Below are 21,856 nucleotides of genomic sequence, written 5' to 3' on the forward strand. Positions count from 1 at the left end.
CAAAAAGTCCTTTTGCATATAACCACTGTTTAACTCCCCACTCCTACATCCCTGTACAAAAGGGACCCAAAAATCCCATTTGGGGCTTGGTTTTTATTAGGACAGGAGTCCATGGAGTCTGGCCAGTCAAAATAAATCTTCCTTCTCAGAATTCTCACATCCTGGCCTTCAATACCGCATACACCCGATTTCCCTCTGCTACAACAAGATGACAGCACACTTTTGTAACTGTACTATTAAAGCCCACAGTTTAACTTGGGGTTCGCCATGTAGTTCCACGGATTTAAAATATATATATATATTCTCTTACCATATTATACAAACATTCCCCCTTTTAACCGTATTCAGATATGTTTCCAGTGCTGTTCACTGCATTCATAATGTTGCGCTATCATCACCACCATTCATTACCAAAACATTTCCATCATTCCAAATAGGAACTCTGTACCTTTTAAGCCTTAATGTCACATTCCCTATCCCCACCCTGGCCTCTAGCAACCTATATTCTAGAGTCTAACGCTATGAGTTTGCTTGTTCTAATTGTTTCAAGTCAGAGAGATCATCCAATTTTTGCCCTTTGTTGTCTGATTTATTTCCGTGAACATCATGTCTTCCAAGTTCATACATGTGCAGCATGTATCAGGACCTCATTGTTTTTTACAAATTATATTTCATTAAAGGTATATACCACATTTTATTTATCCATTCATCAGTTGATGAACACGTGGGTTTCTCCCATTTTTGGCAATTGTGAATAATGCCAATATGAACATTGGTGTGCAAATATCAGTTTGGGTCCCTGCAAACAAACTTTTTTTGGATATATACCTTGCAGTGTACTGCCAGGTTATATGGTAGTTCTATACTTAGCTGCCTGATGAACCACTAAACTGTCTTCCACAGTGGCTATACCATTTAAATTTACTTTTCTTGTGGTATCTTTATGTGGATTTGGTGCAAGAATGATATTGGCTTCATAAAATGTGCTGGGTAATTTTCTCTTCAATTTTTTGGAAGAGTTTAAACAGGATTGGTGATAATTCTTCTCGAAATGCTTGGTAGATTTCACCCTTGAAGACATCAGTTCTGGACTTTTCTTTGTTGGGAAGTTTTTGATGACTGAATCACTCTCTTTAAATGTGACTGGCTCATTTTACAAGTTTCCCAACTATTGTTCCTTAGTTTCAGCCTTAAGGGGAAATAGTTTTGCTCTCAAAGATACTGACTACTACAGAGACAATGCTCACTAGTTAGCATGTAATACCTCTTAGATGGACTAGTAAACTAGCAAACAAAAGCATTACTTTGGCTCCAGTGGATGTTAATTGAACCTATTGTTCCTATCGGAAAACAATTTATTCTATTGGTCTCTATGTCTGTCCTTATGCCAGTACCATAGTCTTTGCTTTTTTTTTAAAGGTTTATTTTTCTATTTCTCTCCCCTTCCTAACCCCGCCAGATGTCTGCGCTCAGTGTCCATTTACTCTGTGTTCTTCTGTGTCCGCCTGTATTCTTGTCAGCGGCACGTGGAATCTGTGTCTCTTTTTGTTGCGTTATCTTGTCATGTCAGCTCTCCGTGTGTGCAGCGCCACTCCTGGGAAGGCTGCCCTTTTTCTGCATTGGGCGGCTGTCCTTACAGGGTGCACTCCTTGTGCATGGGGCTCCCCTACACGGGGGACACCCCTGTGTGGGCACGGCACTCCTTGCATGCATCAGCACTGTGTGTGGGCCAGCTCACCACATGGGTCAGGAGGCCCTGGGTTTGAACCCTGGACCTCCCATGTGGCAGGCGTATGCTCTATCAGTTGGGCCAAATCCACTTCCTAAGAGCCAATCTTGATCAACTAAAGGGACAATGCTTTAGATTCAGATTGAACCAAGAATCAAAGAGAAGCAGTAACACACAGCCATCCACCAATAAATCCAAAGGAAAAAGAAACTGAGTATCTGAATACACTACCATCCTAATCAGACGCCTAGACATCAGTAAAAAATTAGGAGCCATACTAAGAAAATGGAAGACATGGCCCAAGAAAAGGAATATAACAAAGCCCCAGAAGAGATGCAGGATTTCAGACAACTAACGAGATGCACAGAAATTTCCAAAATCAAATTAATGAGTCAAAAGACAATATGGCTAAAGAAATAAACAACATTAAGACAAATATAAGCAAGTATGAAGAATTTGGATTCCTGAATAGAAAAGTAACAGAACTCATGAGAATGAAAGACACAATAGGTGAACTCAAAAATACATTAGAGACAGACTTGAAATGACAGAAGAAAGAATAAATACTATTCCTCTAATTATAACCAAAATATAAGAATAGCAAAAATAGAAAAAAGAACAGAGAGAAAAGAATGGAAAAAACTGAGCAGGGGCTCAGGGAATCAAATGACAACATGAAATGCAACAACATACATGCCATGAGAGTTCCAGAAGAAGAGAAGGGAAAAGGGGCAGAAAAAGTATTTAAGGAAATGATAACTGAAAACTTCCCAACTCATGAAATTTGAAATGATCTTACATATCCAGAAAGCACACCATACCCCAATCAGAATAAATCCAAACAGGCCTACTCCAAGACACATACTACTCAGAATGTCAAATGTCAAATATAAAGAGAAAATTCTCAGAGCAGCAAGGCAAAAGCAAATCATCACATACAAAGGATGCCCAGTAAGACATAGAGATTTCTCATCAAAAACCATGGAGACAAGAAAATGGTATGATACAATTAGAGACTGAAAGAGAAAAATTACCAGCCGAGAATTCTTTATCTAGCAAAACTGTCCTTCACATATAAAGATAAGTATAAAATATTCACAAAGAAACAGAAACTAAGAGAGTTCCTAAAAAAAGAACCTAACTTTGCAGGAAATATTCAAGGAAGCCTTAGAGCCTGAAAGAAAAAGACAGGAGAGTCTTGGGGGAGAGTATAGAAGAAAAGAAGAAAGGATAATGAAAAGAGTAAAAAAACAGACAAAAATATAACATGAAAACCAAAGAATAAATGGTGGAGTAAATAATGCATTTACAGTAATATCATTGAATGTGAATGGATTAAGCTCCCTAATCAAAAGATATAGCCTGAAGGGATGAGTAAAAAAAAACATGAACCATCCATATGCTACTTAAAAAACTTACCTTAGAACAAGGGATACAAATCACCTGAAAAGTAAAAGGCTGGAAAATATAACCCATGCAAATAGTAACCAAAAAGAGCAGAGATAGCTTATACTAATATCACATAAAACATACTTTAAATGCAGAAAAGTTTTAAGAGATACAGAATGCCACTATATATTAATTATAAAAGGGACAATCTACCAGGAAGACAAAACAGGCATAAATATCTTATGAACCTAACCTGCGTGCCCCAAAATATGTGAGACAAACTCTGGGGAAACTGAAGGGAGAAAGAGATATCTCTACAATATTCGTTGGAGACTTCAACACAACACTCACATCATTAGACAGACAGAACAACAAGGAAACACAGAACTTGAACAACACGATAAATAAGTTAGACCTAATAGACACACTGCATTCAAACTCAGCATGTTATACATTCTTCTCAAGTACCCATAGATCTTTCCCCAGGATACACCACATGTTAGGGCACAATGCAGCTGTCATTAATTATAGAAAGACTGCAATTATACAAAGCACTTTTTCAGATCATAATGGAATAAAACTGGAAATCAATAATATACAGGAACAAGGTAAATTCACAAAAGTGTGGAGGCTAAACAACATACCCCTAAACAATCAGTTGGTCAAAGAAGAAACTGCAAATGCAATCAGTAAGTATATTGAGACAAAGGAAAACGAGAACACAACTTATCAAAATTTAGGGGATACAGAGAAGGCAGTCTTGAGAGAGAAATGTATAGTCCTATATGCCTATAATAAAAAAGAAGAAAAAACTGAACTCAAAGATTTAAGTGAACAACTTGAGAAACTAGAAAAAGAACAGCAATTCAATCCCAAAGTAAGCAGAAGGAAAGAAATACTAAAGATAAGAAGAGAAACTGAGAATGAAATAATAGAGAAAGACAACAAAATCAAAAGTTGGTTCTTTGAGAAAATCAATAAAACTGACAACCCCTAGCTAGACTAACAAAAGAAAGAGATGAAAATAAATACAATCAGAAGAGAAAGGGGGTGGAGTTACAATTGACCCGACAGAAATTAAAAAGAATCATAAAAGGGTATTATTGGAAACTGTATGTCAAAAAACTAGACAACCTAGATAAAATGGACAAATTCCTAGAAATGCAAAACCTACACTGAGGCTACAAGAAATACAAGAATTTGACATACCAACCTCATTTACAGAGTGTAGCAGTTTGATATAATTGATGAATTCCGAAAAGAAATCTTGGATTATGTTTGTATTCTGATCTGTACCTGGGCATGACTGATTTATCATTAGGGCGTGGAGTCCCCACCCGGTCCCCACCCCTTGGTGGGTGGAGACTCAGATAAAAGGCATGGCAAAGGACAGAGTTGGAAGAGCTTTTTTTTAAAAAAAAGATTTATTTATTTATTTATTTCTCTCTCTCCCCTCTACCCCCTCAATTGTCTGTTCTCTGTGTCTATTCGCTGCGTGTTCTTTGTCCGCTTCCGTTGTCAGTGGCACAGGAATCTGTGTTTCTTTTTGTTGCGTCACCTTGTTGTCCGCTCTCCGTGTGTGCGGCACCATTCCTGGGCAGGCTGCACTTTCTTTCGCGCTGGGCGGCTCTCCTTAAGGGGAACACTCCTTGCACTTGGGGCTCCCCTACACGGGGGACACCCCAGCGTGGCACGGCACTCCTTGCGCACATCAGCACTGTGCGTGGGCCAGCTCCACACGGGTCAAGGAGGCCCGGGGTTTGAACCGTGGACCTCCCATGTGGTAGATGGACGACCTAACCACTGGGCCAAGTCCGCTTCCCTGGAGGAGCTTTTGATGGGAGGGTTTCTGATGCTGGAATTTTAACATTAAAGTTTGATGCTAAAGCCTAAAGCTAGAGCCCTGGGAAGTAAGCCCACAGAGGAAAGAGAAGCCAGGCCCAGGAAGAGAGGAACGCTGAGCCCAGGAAGAAGCAAGCCCTGGGAAGAAAGGAACCTTGAAGCCAGAATAAAGCAAGCCCCAGGAATGTAGGGACCCAGGAAGCCTCAACCCTCACAGATGTAGGCAGCCATCTTGCTCCAAATAGATTTTGGTGAGGGAAGTAACTTATACTTTATAACCTGGTATCTATAAGATCATGCCCCAAATAAATACCCTTTATAAAAACCAACCAGGGAAGTGGACTTGGCCCAGTGGTTAGGGTGTCCGTCTACCACATGGGAGGTCCGCGGTTCAAAGTCTGGGCCTACTTGACCCGTGTGGAGCGGGTCTATGTGCAGTGCTGATGCGCCAAGGAGTGCCTTGCCACACAGGGGTGTCTCCCTCGTAGGGGAGCCCCACACGCAAGGAATGCGCCCTGTAAGGAGAGCCGCCCAGTGCGAAATAAAGTGCAGTCTGCCCAGGAATGGTGCCGCACACACGGAGAGCTGACACAAGATGACGCAACAAAAAGAGACAGATTCCCGTGCCACTGACAACAACAGAAGTGGACAAAAGAACTCGCAGCAAATGGACACATAGAACAGACAACTGGGCCGGGGTGGGGTGGGGAGGGGAATAATACATAAAATGAATGTTTAAAAAAAAAAAAACCAACCAGTTTCTGGTATTTTGCATCAGGACCCCTTTTGCTGACACAGAGATTGACTCCATCATCAAAAATCTCCCCACAAATAAAAGTCCAGGACCAAATGCCTTCACAGGTGAATTCTATCAAGCATTTTGAAAAGCACTAATCCTGTTTGAACTCTTCCAAAAACACTGAAGAGGAGGAAAAATTACCCAACACATTTCATGAAGCCAACATCACTCTAATAGCAAAGCCAGAAAAAGACACTACAAGAAAAGGAAATTACAGGCCAATCTCTATAATAAGCATAGATCCAAAAATTCTCAACAAAACACTTGCAAATCAAACTCAACAGCATACCAAAAAACTTATAATATATCACAAGAATGTGGGATTTATTCCTGATATGCAAAGCTAGTACAACATAAGAAAATCAATCAACATAACACACCACATTAACAAAGAGAAAAAAACACATGATCATCTCAATCATTGCAGAAAAGGCAATCAACAAAATTCAATATTCTTTCTTGATTAAAAATACTACAAAAGATAGAAATAAAATGAAAATCCCTCAATATGATAAAAGGCATATATGAAAAGCCACAGGCAACACTGTACTCAGGAAAGAATGAAAACTTTCCCTCTAAGACTGGGAACAAGACAAGGACGCCCAATGTCACCACTGTTATTCAACATTATACTAGAAGTTCTATGCAGAGAAATTAGACAAGAAAAAAATTAAAGGCATCCAAATATGAAAAGAGGAACTATAATTTTCAGTATTTGCGGATGACATGATCCTATAGTTAGAAAATTCTGAAATGTCTACAACAAAGCTACCTGAGCTAATGAGTTCAACAAAGTGGCAGGATACAAGATCAAAACACAAAAATCAGTAATGTTTCTGTACACCAGTACTGAACAACCTGACGAGGAAATCAGGGGAAGAATTACAATAGCAACAAAGACTCAAATACCTCGGAATAAATTTAACCAAAGAAGTAGAGGACCTACATGCAGAAAACTACAAAACAATGCTAAAGAAACTGATGGAAAGCTAAACAAATAGACACTACATGGTCACGGAATGGAAGACTAAAATACCAAAAATATGTTAATCCTACCCAAACTAATTTATAGATTCAATGCAATATCAATCAAAATTCCAACAGCCAGGAAGAGGATATGGCCCAAGCAGTTGAGCACCTGCCTATCACACGGGAGGTCCCAAGTTTGGTTCCCGGTGCCTCCCAAAGAAGATGAGCAAGAGAGCGAGCTGATGACACAACATGGTGCAACTATGAGAAACAACAGGGTAACACAATGAGAGACACAAGTGGGAGTGAAAGGGGCTCAGGTCATTGGGCACATCCCTCCCATATAGGAGGTCCCACATTTGGTTCCCAGTGCCTCCTAAAAAGAACACAAGTAAACAACGAGCAGACAGGGAGTGCAAACAATGGGGGGCATAGTAATAAAATAAATCTAAAAAAAAAAAAAAAAAAAGCCAACAGCTACTTTACAGAAATAGAAAAGGCAATTACCAAATTCATTTGAAAGGAAACATGCACCTGAATAGCCAAAAGCATTCTGAAAAAGAAGAGTAACATGGGAAGAATTTCACTGCCTAGCCTTGAAGCATCTTACAAAGGTACAGTTGTCAAAAAAGCACGGTACTGGCTTAAAGATAGACACATTGATCAGCGGAATAACATTAGAGTCCAGAAATAAACCCTCACCTCAACTCTTAACTTGTTTTTTGATAAACCTATCAATTTCATGTAAATGGGACAAAGCAGTCTCCTCAACAAATGATGCTGGGAGAACTGGATATCTATAACCAAAAAAATGAAAGAGGACCCCTATCTCACTCCCTATACCTGGATCAACTCAAAGTGAATCAAAAACCTAAATATAAAAGACAAGACCACAACTACTAGAAGAAAATGTAGGGAAACACCTTAAAGATATTGTGGTAGGTGGTGGTTTCTTGGGCCTTACACCCAAAGCATGTGCAAAAAAAGAAAAAAATAGATAAATAGGGCCTCCTAAAAATTTAACACTTTTGCACCTCATAGGACTTTCTCAAAAGTGTGAAAAGGTAGCCAGCTCAATGGGAGAAAATATTTGGAAATCACATATCTGATAAGGGTTTAATATCTAGGATATATAGAGATGTTACAACTCAACAAAAAAGACAAAAGATTCAATTAAAAATGGGCGAAAGACTTGAACAGCTTTTTGCCCAAAGAAGAAATACAAATGGCAAAAATATCACATGAAAAAATGTTCAACATCACTAATGATTAGGGAAATGTAAATCAAAACTACAATGAAATATCATTTTACACCCATCAGAATGGCCACTGTTAAAAAGACAGAGAACTACAAATGTTGGAGAGGAGATGGAGAGACAGGAACACTAATTCATTGTAGGTGGGAATGTAGAATGATAGCGACACTGTGGAGGACTGTTCCACAGTTCCGAAAGAAGTTGAATATAGATTTCTCGTGACCCTGCGATACCACTACTGGGTATATACCCAGATGAATTGAGAGCAGTGATATGAATAGACATTTGCACACCTACATTGATAATGGCATTATTCACAATTGCCAGAAGTTAAAAGAACCCAGGTGTCCATCAACCGATGAATGGACGAATGAACTGTGGAGTATTTACACAATGGAATACTATGCAGCTATAAGAAGAAATGAAGTTGTAAAGCATATGACAACATGGATGAACCTGGAGGACATTATGTTGAATTAAGCAAGCTAGACACAAAAGGACAAATACTGTTTGCAATACTATGAAATAAACATACTGTGTAATTTATATGATTCCATTTATATAAAATGTAAATATAAATAAATTTATAAAGATAAAAGAAGGAAATTACAAATTTTTTTGAATATAGCTGCAAAAACCCTTAATAAAATATTTAGAAATTGAATCCAGTAGAACTTGAAAAGAATTATTCACCGTGATCAAGTGGGTTTTATTCGTTTGCAAGGAGGGTTCAACACAAGGAAATCAATTTATATAATACACGACATTAACAGAACAAAGGGAAAAATCCAGAATATTCAACTGATGCAGAACAGGCATTTTATAAAATCTAGTCTCCTTTCTTGATAAAATTATTTGGTAGAAAATTTCCTAAATATGATGGGACCCAAATGAAAACCCCACACCTAACATCTTACTCAGCGGTGAAAGAATAAAAGCTTTTCAGCTAAGATCTGGAACAAGACAAGGATGTCCAATATCACCCGTTATTCACCATTGTATTGGAAGTTCTAGCCAGAGCAGTTAGGCAAGAAAAAGAAATAAAACACAACTAGACTGGGAGCAGATGTAGCTTAGTTGTTGAGCACCTGCTTCCCATGTACACAGTCCCTAGGTTTAATCCCTGGTACCTTCTCAAAAAAAAAAAAAAAAAAGAGACAACCAAATTGGAAAAGAAGTATATAACTTTCAATATTAGCATATGAAATTATCCTATACATAGAAATTCCCATAATATCCGCAAAAAACACCAATAGAGCTAATAAATTAATTCAGCAAAGTGGCAGAGTACTAGATCACAAAGGAAAAATTACTAGTGTTTCTATACACTAGTAATGAGAATTCCAAAGAGGAAATCAAGTAAAAATAATCCATTTACAAAGCAACAAAAAGAATTAAATACCTCAAAATAAATTTAAACAAGGATGTAAAGGACTTACACACATAAAATTACAAAACATTGCTAAAAGATATAAAAGACCTAAATAAATTGAAGGACATTCCATGTTCATGCATTGGAAGACTAAATACCATTAAAAGGTCCATCCCACTCAAAGTGACTTAAAAAGAGTTGACACAATTCAAATCAAACTTCTATTTGCAGAAATGAAAAAGGCAATTATGGGGGGACAACCAGCAAGATGGCAGAGGAGTAAGGAGTTCCTAGAGTCAGTTCCTGCTACAGGCTGTTAGTAAATACCAAGAGCTATCTGGAGCTAACTGAAGTACCTGTTTGGGGGCTCCAGGAGGCCAGAAGAGCATCCTGCTACATCACTGAAGGAATGGAAGGAGGAGACTGCCCATCTGCAGAGAAGATTTGTAAGTAGAGCATTCCACGCCACGGAGACTGGTGCCCATTCTCCACTGGAGGCACAAGACACCTTGGGAACTGTTCTGCGGCTGGAATTGAAAGCTCCACTTCCCAAAAACGGAAGGAAGAGACAGTTGGGCACCAATTTCAGCTACTGAGGAGTAAATTGAGCGGGCTCAAGTATCAACCTGAGAACAGCTACAGTTTGAGCCTATCCAAGTTAGAAAGAGGCTGGGGCGACACAGGTCAGACTGAGAATCCCAGTGATGGTGGCGACTGGCTTCTTTCCATCCAGATCAGATTGCAGTTCCAGTCTTGGCCCCAGTGCCACCTCCAGGAGGGAGGAAGCTGTGGGGACCTGCGACTACCTCTCTAGAAATTACTGGCCAAGCCGTGGTGGCCAGTGATTATCCTACTCTGGCAGCAAGAGCTGCCCCAGGAGGTATTCTGTGGCTGGAGTTGGAAGCTCCATTTCCCAAAAACAAGGGAGAAAGAGAAGGTTGGCTACCGATTTCGGCTACTGATTGGTAGACTCGGCTGGCTAAGCTATAACCCTGGGAACAGCTGGGATGTGAACCAGCCCAAGTCAGAAAGAGGCCAGTAGCTGCCATTTTGACTCTACCCCCAGCCTTTGGGGAGGCCGGGGTGACTGAAACTCTCACCTTCGCAGGAACCTGTTTCTTTCACGCAGATTGTTCTGCAGCCCTAGCCTAGGCTTCAGCCCCTCCTCTGGCAGTGAGGACTGCATTACATATAAGGTATACCCAATAAGATTAAGTGCTGATTTATCACCAGAAACCTAGAGACAAGAAGACAGTGGTATGATATATTTAAGATACTACAAGAGAAAAACTTCCACCAAGAATCTTATATCCAGCAAGATTCTCTTTCAAAAATGAGGGTGAGATTAGAATATTAATAGATAAACAGAAACTGAGAGAATATCTAACCGAGACAATTTTCAGGAAATGCTAAAGGGTGTGCTAGAGCCTGAAAAGAAAAGACAGGAGAGAAAGGCCTGGAAGAGAGTCTAGAAATGAAGATAACATCAATAAAAGTAACCAAAAGTGTCAAAAGAGTACGGGAAATAAAATATAACAGATAAAACTCAAACAGGAATAAACTTAATGAACAATGTAAAGCACTTGTATTCAGAAAACTGCAATTCATTGTTAAAAGAAATCAAAAAAGGTCTTAATAACTGAAAGAACATTCCATGCTCATGGTTTGGAAGACTAAATATCATTAAAATGTCAATTCTACTCAAACTGATATACAGATTCAATGCAATCTCGAAAAACTTTCATCACCATTTTTCTTTAACTTGAAAACATGATTATCAAATTTATTTGAAAGGGCAAGGGGTCCTGAATAGCCAGAAACATCTTAAAAAAGAAAAGCAAACTGTCATCTCCAGACTTTAAATTACATTACCTAGCTATAATGGTAAAAACAGCATGGTACGGGCATACACACAAACATACAGACCAATGGAACCAGACTAATGGTTCAGAAACAGATCTTCACATGTATGGTCAAGTGATTTTTGACTAGCCTGCCAAACCCACACAACATGGGCAGAGCAGTCCATTCAACAAATGCTGCTGAAAGAACAGGATATCAATAGCCAAAGGAAGGAAAGAGGTCCCCATTTCATACCTTATCCAAAAATTAACTCAAAATCTATCAAAAACCTAAAAATAAAAGCAAGAACCATAAAGCTTCTAGAAGAAATTGTAGGAAAATACCTTCAAGCCTGGTGGTAGGTGGTGGATTCTTAAAGGAGATAAGAGGAGGATTGAGATGTACTACTGATATTTAAAATATGTAGAAGTTTTAATTAGCTTTAATGTAAAAGTGTGGGAATGCATAGAGTGGATGGTAACAAATATTGAGTAACAGCTAGTTTATAAATGGGGATGTGGCTGAAAATGGTAGTCTAGGGATATAAATGCCAACTGACAGAACGCTAGAGAATAATCTAGGAACTGAATAGCACAGTAAACCAAGAGGTGGATGAGAACTGTGATTGATGGTACAGATGCAATAGTGTCCTTTGTGAGCTAGAGCAAACGTACATCACCACTGCAGGGTGGTGGGAAAGTGGAGAAACATAGGAAAAATACAACTGGAGTGACCTATGGACTGTGGTTAACAGTAAAATGTAATATGCCTGCATCTATGCCAAAGATCTACTGTGGTGAAAATGGGGCGATATGGAGAATGTATGCCAAATGTACACTATGATTGTGGTTACAATCAGATGATATTATTTTATCTGTAACAAATGTTCCACCACAGTGATGTGTGTTGATAGATGGATGTTTGGGAATTCTGCACATGTGCCTGATTGTTTTATAAGTTTACAACTTCTGTCATAAAAAATATACATTTAAAAAATAATAATAGCATGAGTTATGGGAAAAATACATCAAATGTAATTTAAGGTCTGTAACCAGTAGTAAGATATTTACAATATTTTTTCATAATCTGTAATGAATCTCTCATAACAATGTCAGATGTTGGTGGAGGGTTAATGTATGAGACCCCTGTATAATATTTTGCATGTGTGCTTTGGTACAACTTTTACTGTACACTTATTGTTTATGTATGTTCATATAAATGTTATAATAACAGGGTGGGTTGGTGGAAATACTTTGGCTAGTAGTAGTATTTTGACAGTGCTCTTCAATCATTAGTTTAAAATGTTTAACAATAATCCAAGATATTGGTGGTAGGGTGAGTTATAAGAGTCCTGCATGATGCTATGTATGTTTGGTTTTGTAAGTTCACAACTATTACTATACAACTATACACTTATTGTTTATATATGTTTATGTATCAGTGATATACTTCAATAAATTTTTTTAAAAAGTCAATTATAGGAAGCGGATGTGGCCCAAGCAATTGGGCTCCCGTCTACCATATGGGAGGTCTAGAGTTCGATTCCCAGGGCCTCCTGGTGAAGGCAAGCTGGCCTGCATGGAGAGCTGCCCCACATGGAGTACTAGTCTGTGTAGGGAGCTGGTCTGAGCAGAGTCCTGGCCTGCACAGGAGTGCTGGCCTGTCTGGAGAGCTGGTGCAGGACGATGATGCAACAAAAAGAGACACAGAGGATAAACAATAAGAGATGCAGCAGACCAGGGACTGGAGGTGGTGCAAGAGATTGAGGATCTCTCTCCCACTCCAGAAAGTCCCAGGATAGGTTCCTGGTGCCGCCTAAAGAGAAGACAAACACAGAATGCACAGTGAATGAATGGACACAGAGAGAAGACAATCGACGGGGGGGGGGGGGGGGGGGGGGGGTGTACAGGGCGTAAAAAATAAATCTTAAAAAAAAAAAAAGCCAATTATTAAATATATATCTGGAAGGGTAAGGGGTCCTAAATAGTCAAAAACATCTTGAAAAAGATGAACGAATTGGAGGACTCATATTTCTTAACTTTAAAACTTATTATTTAAGAAGAAAAAAAAGAAAAACCCAGAACAAAAAATTATTATAAGTCTTTAGTGGTGAAAACAGCATGGTAGTGGCACACATAAAGATATACAGAGGAACTGAACTGAACTGAACTGAGAGTTCAGAAATAGACTGTCACATTTACAGCCAATTCATTTATGACAAGGCTGTCAAGTCCACTCAATTGGGAAAGAATAGCCCCTTCAACAGATGGTGCTGGGGGAACTAGATATCCATATGTAAAGGAATAAAGGAGGATCCCTATCTCATACCACATATAAAATTGGATCAAAGACCTAGATAAAAAGAACCAGGACTGTAAAACTCCCAGATAAAACTGCAGGGAAGTTATCTTCAGCATCCTGTGTTAGGCAATCGTTTGTGAGGCTTTAACCCAAGGTATAAGCAACAAAAGGAAAAACAGAGAAATGGGGACCCATCAAAAGTTAAAAATTTCTGCATCAAGGGACTTTATCACAAAAGTTAAAAGACCACCTAGTCAAAGGGAGACAAGTATTTGGAAACCACATATATGATAAGGCTTTACAATACAGAATATACAAAGAAATCCTACAATCCAACAATAAAAAGACATACAACACTATTTTTAAAATGGGGTAAGACTTGAATACTCATTTTTCCAAGGGAGAGAATGTAATTAAATGAGAACATGGATGAATTGGGGGATGGGGGGAAGCACAAGGAACAAATGCTCAACATTACTAGCTATTAGGAAAATGCAAATCGAAACCACAATGATATACCATTTCACACCCACTAGAATGGTTAGTATTTGAAAAAACAGAAAATTAAAAGTTTTGGAAACTATGGCAAAATAGGACCACTCATTTATTGCCACTGGGAATGCAAAATGGTTTTAGCAGCTGTGGAAGATGGGTTAGCAGTTCCTCAAAAAGCTAAGTATATAATTACCATATGACCTAGCAATCCTACTGCTAGATAAATACCCCAAAAATTAAAAGCAGGATCTCAAATAGCTATTTGCCCACCAATGTTCACAAGGGTATTGTTCAGAACTGATAAAAGATGGAAGCAACTCAAGGGTCTATCAACTGAAGATGGATAAACAAAATATGCTATATACCTTCAATGGAGTATTATTCAGGTGGAAAAAGGAGTGAGGTCCTCAAATACGCGACAACACAGATGAACCTTACAGACATTATGCTGAGTGAAATAAGCCAGACAGAAAAGGATAAATATTATATGATCTAACTGATATGAAATAATTAGAATAAGCAAACTCAAAGTTAGAAACTAGAACACAGATTACCAGGGGCTGGGTTGGGGGTAGAGAATGGGGAGTTAATGCTTAATTTGTACAAAATTTATATTTTATAAAGTTTTGGAAATGGATGGTGGTGACGGTAGCACAATATTGCAAGTGTTATTAATAGCAATAAAGTATACATGTGAATACAGTTAAAATGGAAAATTTTAGGCTGTATAGAATAAAAATTAAAAGGTAAAACATAGGACTGTAAAACACAGTGAGCCCTATTGGAAACTATGGGTAATAGTTAATAGTACAAGCATAAAAATGATCTTTCATGAACTATATAACAAATGTACCACATAAATGCAAGCTGTTAATAAGAGTATCATGTGGGGGGAAAGACACCTAATATAACCTATCTACTACAGTTAATAATACAATTTTAATATTCCTACATCAATTGTAACAAAGATACCACTCTAATGCAAAATGTCAACAATACAGGGGTATATGGGAATAATGAATTTTTTTTTACTTGATTTTACACACACCTACAACTTCTGTCATTAAATAAGAAAAAAAAAACTATGATGCAGTGGCAGAAGAATGAGTGTTCTCCTGAGACTATGAGGGGAGCTAGGGACTTGTGCACAATTTGCAAGGTTGGCAACAGCCAGAAGTAGGACCAGACCTTTCCCAGCCAACACAAATCTGAGGATCCAAGTCAGAGGCAAGTAGGTGGTCCAGAGGGGGAAGGCCTCTGCCACTGCTTTCCTGGAGTAAGAAGCAAGGTTTTTGGCTGAGAGGAGAGATGGGGAAAGAGTTGGACTTAAGACATACTAGAAGAAAAGGTATGGGATATACAAGAAATTCAAGAGAAAGTTGGCCAGGAATATGAAGAGAGACCAGTTTTCCTCTAGCTGTCGTCAGCCACACCAGGATAAGCACACAGGAGGCAAATGTGGATGTGATGATGATCTGAAGAAGCAGCGAGGAGGTTGGGGACATGGGAGAGAATGATTACATCAGTCCTGACATCATTAGGGAGCCTTTGAGTTAATTTTTTTTTTTTTTAGGTACTGGAGCTGGGGATTGAATCCAGGACCTGGCGCTCAACCGCTAAACCACATGGGCTCCCCCCTGAGGTGGTTTCTTTGTTTTTTGTTGTTTTTAAGAGGCACTGGGAACTGAACCCAGGAATTCCCACGGGGAAGAAGGAGCATAACTGGTTGAGCCACATCATCTCTTTGGGTCATCTTTTGACTGTATAATTATTAACTGAACGGGTTTTTTTTTCCCTCCAGCACTCAAAAATAATCTGAATGAAGTTCAGGAGAATATACCATCTTTTTAGCACTTTAAAAAATCCGATATAATGTCAAAAGTCCTGTCACACGGTAGAGGCTACATTGGTACTGAACAGATAAATGACTAAGAAGCTCAGTGATATTAGTTCACCCTCTGGCTGATGTTTCCAAGTTTCCTATTTCAAGTTCAACCAGAAAGTCAGTGAAGTGACCACTCACGGCCACTTTGTCTGAGCAGACTCAACTTTGGCAGTTCTTGACAGAGAGAAACACAACCAGACAGGAGGGTGGGAGGGGTAATGGAAGGGAGGTAGGAAGGAAGGTCTCTTTATTTATTGCCCTTATGATGCTGCCTTTATTCCCATTGTTTTCACTATTTAAAGAACTAGGAACATTTAATATTCTAATTACAACCCAGCACCAACTCCCAGAAAATTGCCCCCCTCCACATACAATTTTACAAATCATTCCAGGGATTGCTTTTTCTCTAGATTTCTCTTATTTCCTTTTCTCTTTGCTTCTTTCTGTGGTTCACTCTTTTTCTCTCTCCCCAAGTCCACCACTCTGTTTTCTACATTGCCCCGTTTCGGCCTCATTCTGTCTTTATTCCCCACACTGTTACAGACTTTCCCCTCCCTCAGGCGTTCTTTCACCCTCTCCCAACCCCCAACCCCCAACCCCCATGCCGGCCCTGCCCATTTACAGGTAACGAACAGTTGTCCCCTGCCCAGAAGGAGCATTTTCACTAGGGCACTGGGAATGTAAACACACTACGACAAACACAGCCAGTGCAATGCGACTTTTGCGCCGGAAAAACACGCAGCGCCACGAAACAGCTGCGGCCCACCTCTGCGAAAGCCGGGGTAAGGAGCTACCCCACGGCGTGGACTGCGACCAGAAAGGCTAGGGGGGCCGGGACCCTATTCCATAGGCCCTGAGAAAGCGGCTGACTCACAAGACTAAGGCTGGAGAACCCCAGTGCCAGGGAGGACGCGGGACCCTTACTGTCTTTGAGGGCCGGGTCGCGTAGTGCTTGAACCCATCTCCCGGAATAGCACTTTACTCCGCGCAGGTGGCCGGAGAGTGGTGGAGACAGTCAGGGAACTGTTCAAGAAGGAACCCTTCCCAACCCCCCCGCCGGCAGGCGGTGTCTACGCGGCAGAAAGGCATAATGGCCCCTAAGTGACTGTAACCGGAAACGGACGGGGAGCCCGTGACCCTGCAGCATGACTCGGAATGTGTCACAGCACCGGGACTCACCAGGTTCAGGGATTTTAACCTCCGGGACGACCCCCGGGTGTGCGGAAGGGGACCTAGGGGACCGCGAACCGCAGTTTTGAACCGGACAGTTGGACACTCTCACCCTGACGCGTCCGTCCTTCGGCTCGATCTGCTTCCGGGTCTGCAGGCAGCTGCGCGTGCGCGGGGTCGGGAGACGTTCGGCGAGGGTGCCACGGGAGAGGAGCTAACGAGGGGCGGGGTAAGGAGGAAGGTAAAAGGAAGAAGCTGGGGCCGGGCGGGGCGGCCGGGCTTTTGACGACGCGTAGAGGGGCGGGGCCGGGGAAGGGCGGTGTGGGGCGGGTGTCGCCCCGCCCTCGCCCCGCCTTTGCCCTGGGCTGGGTTGTGACCGCGTTTCTCCTTCCGCCCAACGAAGTGGAGTCTGCGCTTTTCAATCTTTTGCTGGTCCCACGTTTGGGGCGAGACTGCGTCCTCCTTATTTCATGTGATTGTTTCAAACTGTGCACGGTTAGAGCTCAAAGCTCTTGGAAGCCCACATGTTCAGAGCGGTTTAAGTGAACCAGCACGTTGTGCTGGCGGGTGGGGCCTGCGTCCTGCGAGTAAATCGGGCGCTGGGACCTCGGCTGTGGCTGGTTCCTGGAACACTGAGGTTCCTTCCAGGCCATCAGAAATTTTTATCTAACCGAGGGAGTGTTGTAGTTGTTTGCGTTGATGATGGGAACAAGGCTGTGAAATGCGAAACTGCTGGTGCAGCATGTGCAGTTTAGTGTCGCCTCCCTTCATTTTCCACCCCCCATTCCCCCCTGGCAGAGCAACCCAGGGTTCAGGGAATATGGGGCCAAGATCCGGGATTGAGGAACGGGGGGACGGGGGGGCTGAGAAGGTGCTCTAAAACAAGAAAAACTTTTGCTTGTGTAGATATAAACTCACTTTTGTTTCTTTACATTTAGCATGCTTTTCTAGTCCGCACTTCGTGCATTTTTTACTATAAGCATGGATATTTACAAGAGAAGGGCACAGGGGATCGGGTGGTTGAACGCCTGCGTCCCATATAAGAGGTCCTGGGTTAGATCCCTGGTAACCCCTAAAAGCAAAAAAAGGAAAAAACAACTCTCTTTGGAGAGTGGATATAGCTCAGTGGTTGAGTGCCTGCTTAACATGTCCCAGGAGGAAATCCTGGGTTCAATGCTGGGTACCTCCTTTAAAAAAAAAGAACCACCCAATCCCACCCTACATTTATTTCAGTGAGACAGTGACTTACTCCAAGTGCACAAGCAAAGAACTGGGAGAGTATTCCCAAAACCAACACCCCGAGAGAATAGGCGTTAGGGTTTTTGTAGGCAGGGAAAGAAAACACAAAATGACTTAAGGCTACATGGTACAGTTTTTGCCAGATCAGCAAAGATACAAGATTTCTTCAAGGGCCTTGTAATGAGAAACGGTACACTCCTCAATTTTGTTTTTTTTCAAGCAGGTCAGCCTTCTTGCTATCCTGATTTCAGTAATTAATCAGTCACGGCTCAGAGTTAGATCTCATACAGTACCCTAAATTCAGGGCTTCCAAAACTCCTTTTTCTGCTGAAGAGTCGGGCATGTCCAGCCTTCAGTCCTTAAAGGTGAAGTACTTGTTTACTGAGCCACAGTGTACCGGCTGACACCATTTGGTCTGGCTTTACAAGGTATCTTATTCCTGCAAATAGGACTGAGAAGGTCTGGTTAATGTCTTAAGTACAAGAGCTAACAAGCTACTGAGGGAAGACCAATGGAAAGCCGGCTCAGCTATTTTTAGGAAGGAGAATTAGAGATTTTTATACCTGCTTACATGAGGAAGATCCTTAATACACACTTTTCTGACTATTAAATTCAAATACTTGGGAGACATACTGGTTTGCATCTTGTATTTTGCTTAAGACATTAATTATTCAATATATTTAGTAATTTAAAATTTATCTTTATTAGTTATTTAGAAGAATATTTTTAAAGTGAAAATTAAAGAGATTAGATGTATATATATATATTTTGATTTCAGAGTTTTGCTGTATTACACTAAATGAACAGCAGGGTTATTATAGTGTGCTCTCATTCAATTTTGAAAAACTAAGGTACTTGCAAATTCTGAAGAATACTTTTACCACCAAATTAGAACAGGAGTATAATAACCAACTACTTAATAAGCAATGTCTTACAAATAAAAATATTTAGGGAAGCAGACTTGACCCAGTGGTTAGGGTGTCCGTCTACCACATGGGAGGTCCGCTGTTCAAACCCGGGGCCTCCTTGACCCTTGTGGAGCTGGCCTACGTGCAGTGCTGATGCATGCAAGGAGTGACATGCCACACAGGGGTGTCCCCCGCATAGGGGAACCCCACGCGCAAGGAGTGTGCCCCGTAAGGAGAGCCGCCCAGCACAAAAGAAGGTGCAGCCTGCCCAGGAATGGCATCACACACACGGAGAGCTGACACAGCAAGATGACGCAACAGAAAGAAACACAGATTCCCGTGCTGCTCACAACAACAGAAGCGGACAAAGAAGACGCAGCAAATAGACATAGAGAACAGACAACCGGGGTGGGGAGGAAGGGGAGAGAAAGAAATAAATAAATCTTAAAAAAAGAATGAAAGCAAGTATATTACTCTGATGGAAATATGGGAAATCTCTCATTCATGCAATGTACAGGGATGATATTCAAGTAAAAAGGGAAAAAATCCCTATCTTATTTGGTAAATGTATAATTACCTACATTATAGCTACATGATGTTTCCCACAGGTATGGTATAATTTTCAGTTCATCAAAAGCACCTGATATATATATTTTAAAAAGCACCTGATATCTACAGCTAATTTATGAATTCATGAGCCCTACAAGTTGGTAAAAAAAAAAATCTTCCAATAGACTAAGGGCATTCATTAATAAATGCAATCACTCAGGAGTATGGCTATTCCTTAAGGAGTGCTAGTTCAAACTAACAACACCAGAGGTAATCACTTTATAATAACTCATATGTAATTCCATATAAATTCTTTATTCAAATATAATTTATGAAAATAGTGTTTAAATGTGGAAACATTTTAAAAAATGAGTCATTTCTTAAGTAATTGACCAGATCCCATAGGGTACCCTTGGTTAGAGGAATTTGTTAATGGAATCCCTTCATTTGGAGGGTTTTGTATGCACTTAACTGGATGGATTCTTCTCTGTGTTGTTGTAAGAGCCCACCACAATATACAGCATGCTATACAGAATGCTAGGAGATATAAAAAGCTAATTTGCACCATCCTTTTCTGACAGTATGCTAGAATGTGTGTGTTCAATGGTGGTGTAGGTCATAGATTCCTGGCCCTCTCATCACTGGTCTACTCATTTACCTTGAAATATGATATGCCAAAGAAACAATGGCTCTGTAGCATGTAGCCCTGGATGGAGCGGGATATATATCAGACACTGCAGGGCACTGAAGACCAGTTTTGTGTTTTTACCTTAAATCCTGAAAGGAAAGGCAATCAGTTGAAATATATGACTTGGGGCTGTGAAGTAGCATATTTAAAATACTTCTAGGTAAAAATGGACAGAATGATGTGTGCATAGGAAGCAGTTTAGGTTTTAATAAGAATTGGGAAAACAGAGACCCTAAGAGGTGGTGACAGATCTTGGTTTACTTAGAAACATCTTATGGCTCTTAATGTATCTGATGTAGATACAAAAAAAATCAGTTAATTTGGGGAATTACTAAGCACATGTTATATGGGAGGAGAATATTTGGTGAAGAAGGTGGGTTGGGCTCCCCCATGTCAGATGAGACTAAAAGAAATAGTAAGTGGGGAGTTCGGGTATCAGGAGCCCCTTGACCCTTGGCTCTTCAATCTGAGTCTGCTTCATTGTAGGTTTGAGAGGAGTGAGCAGAGCTCAACTCAGACTTGGGAACCCGGGGGGCGGGGAATGGGATGGGGCAGGGCTGGTCCTCTACGTATCTCTCCTATATTGTAGAAGTTGAGAGAGGTTCAATTATTTGCGTATAGAAAGGCCAGGACTCAGGAATGATTTTGAGAAGGAAAAATGATTGATAGCCGGCAGGACTCGGACGCTTTCTGTTTCAAACCCGAACCTTGAACAAGATTTTCTAGTGCCTTTTATACAGGGTGGGGAGTCAAATGGTGCTTTTATCAAAGAAAACTACTTTCTTTGTTAAGTTTTTGCCTGAGTACCAGATAGGTTTTGAATTGACATATCACCTGCATTTCAGGTGAGCTTGAATTAGCATCTTGCCCACGTTCTGTCTGGATGCAACTTTGAATACACATTCAGTCTTACATCCTTTCTGAACATTCAAAGCCTTTATCACTTAACTGGATTTCTAGAGACTAGGCACACTTGGATACAGAATTAGATGATTCTGAATTTATGCACAGGCTATATTTTCCATTCAAGGCCAAGTCCAAGTTCCCTTAAGTTTCAGCATCACCACCATCAGAGTTTCCCTGGACTGACTGGTATGTATAGTTTGCACTACTAAATTGCCTCCTGGGACTGGAGTCATTGCCATGGTTACCAAGGGCAGGACTGCAGCTTCTTACCATCCCACACTCACAAGTCAGGACAGACAGCTTAGGTTATCTCCTAAGAGACAAAGAGCCTCCCACCCATAGCCCACATCAATATAAGCCTTATTTGTTTTGTCCTCTTACCAAAGATAAATTCATATACCAATGTTTTAACCCATTGAAGTTCAAGCATCTAATTTCTTGATTTTTAAATAATCAATTATATTGATATGTATTAATAAAGCATACATGCTGGAGATTTGGACCGGAAGGGTATTGG

At 40.5% G+C, this 21,856-nt stretch overlaps 1 protein-coding gene across 7 annotated transcripts in view; it reads right to left on the bottom strand.

The window, feature by feature from the left end:
• The window catches only part of LOC101431419 (zinc finger protein 616-like), a 29,682-nt gene extending 12,352 nt beyond the window's left edge, over nucleotides 1–17,330 (bottom strand). For 2 of the 7 annotated variants that reach the window (XM_058279427.1, XM_058279424.1), the window contains exon 1: nucleotides 17,162–17,330. The gene's annotated coding sequence lies outside the window, so the exon portion shown is untranslated. Of the gene's footprint in view, nucleotides 1–16,803; nucleotides 16,989–17,058 lie in introns of those variants that run through there. The other 5 variants (XM_012520446.3, XM_058279426.2, XM_071209635.1 and 2 more) reach the window with 5 other exon arrangements.
• Between the last annotated feature and the right edge of the window lie 4,526 nt (nucleotides 17,331–21,856).

Source organism: Dasypus novemcinctus, chromosome 18 (assembly GCF_030445035.2).
Source record: "Dasypus novemcinctus isolate mDasNov1 chromosome 18, mDasNov1.1.hap2, whole genome shotgun sequence".
NCBI lineage: Eukaryota > Metazoa > Chordata > Mammalia > Cingulata > Dasypodidae > Dasypus > Dasypus novemcinctus.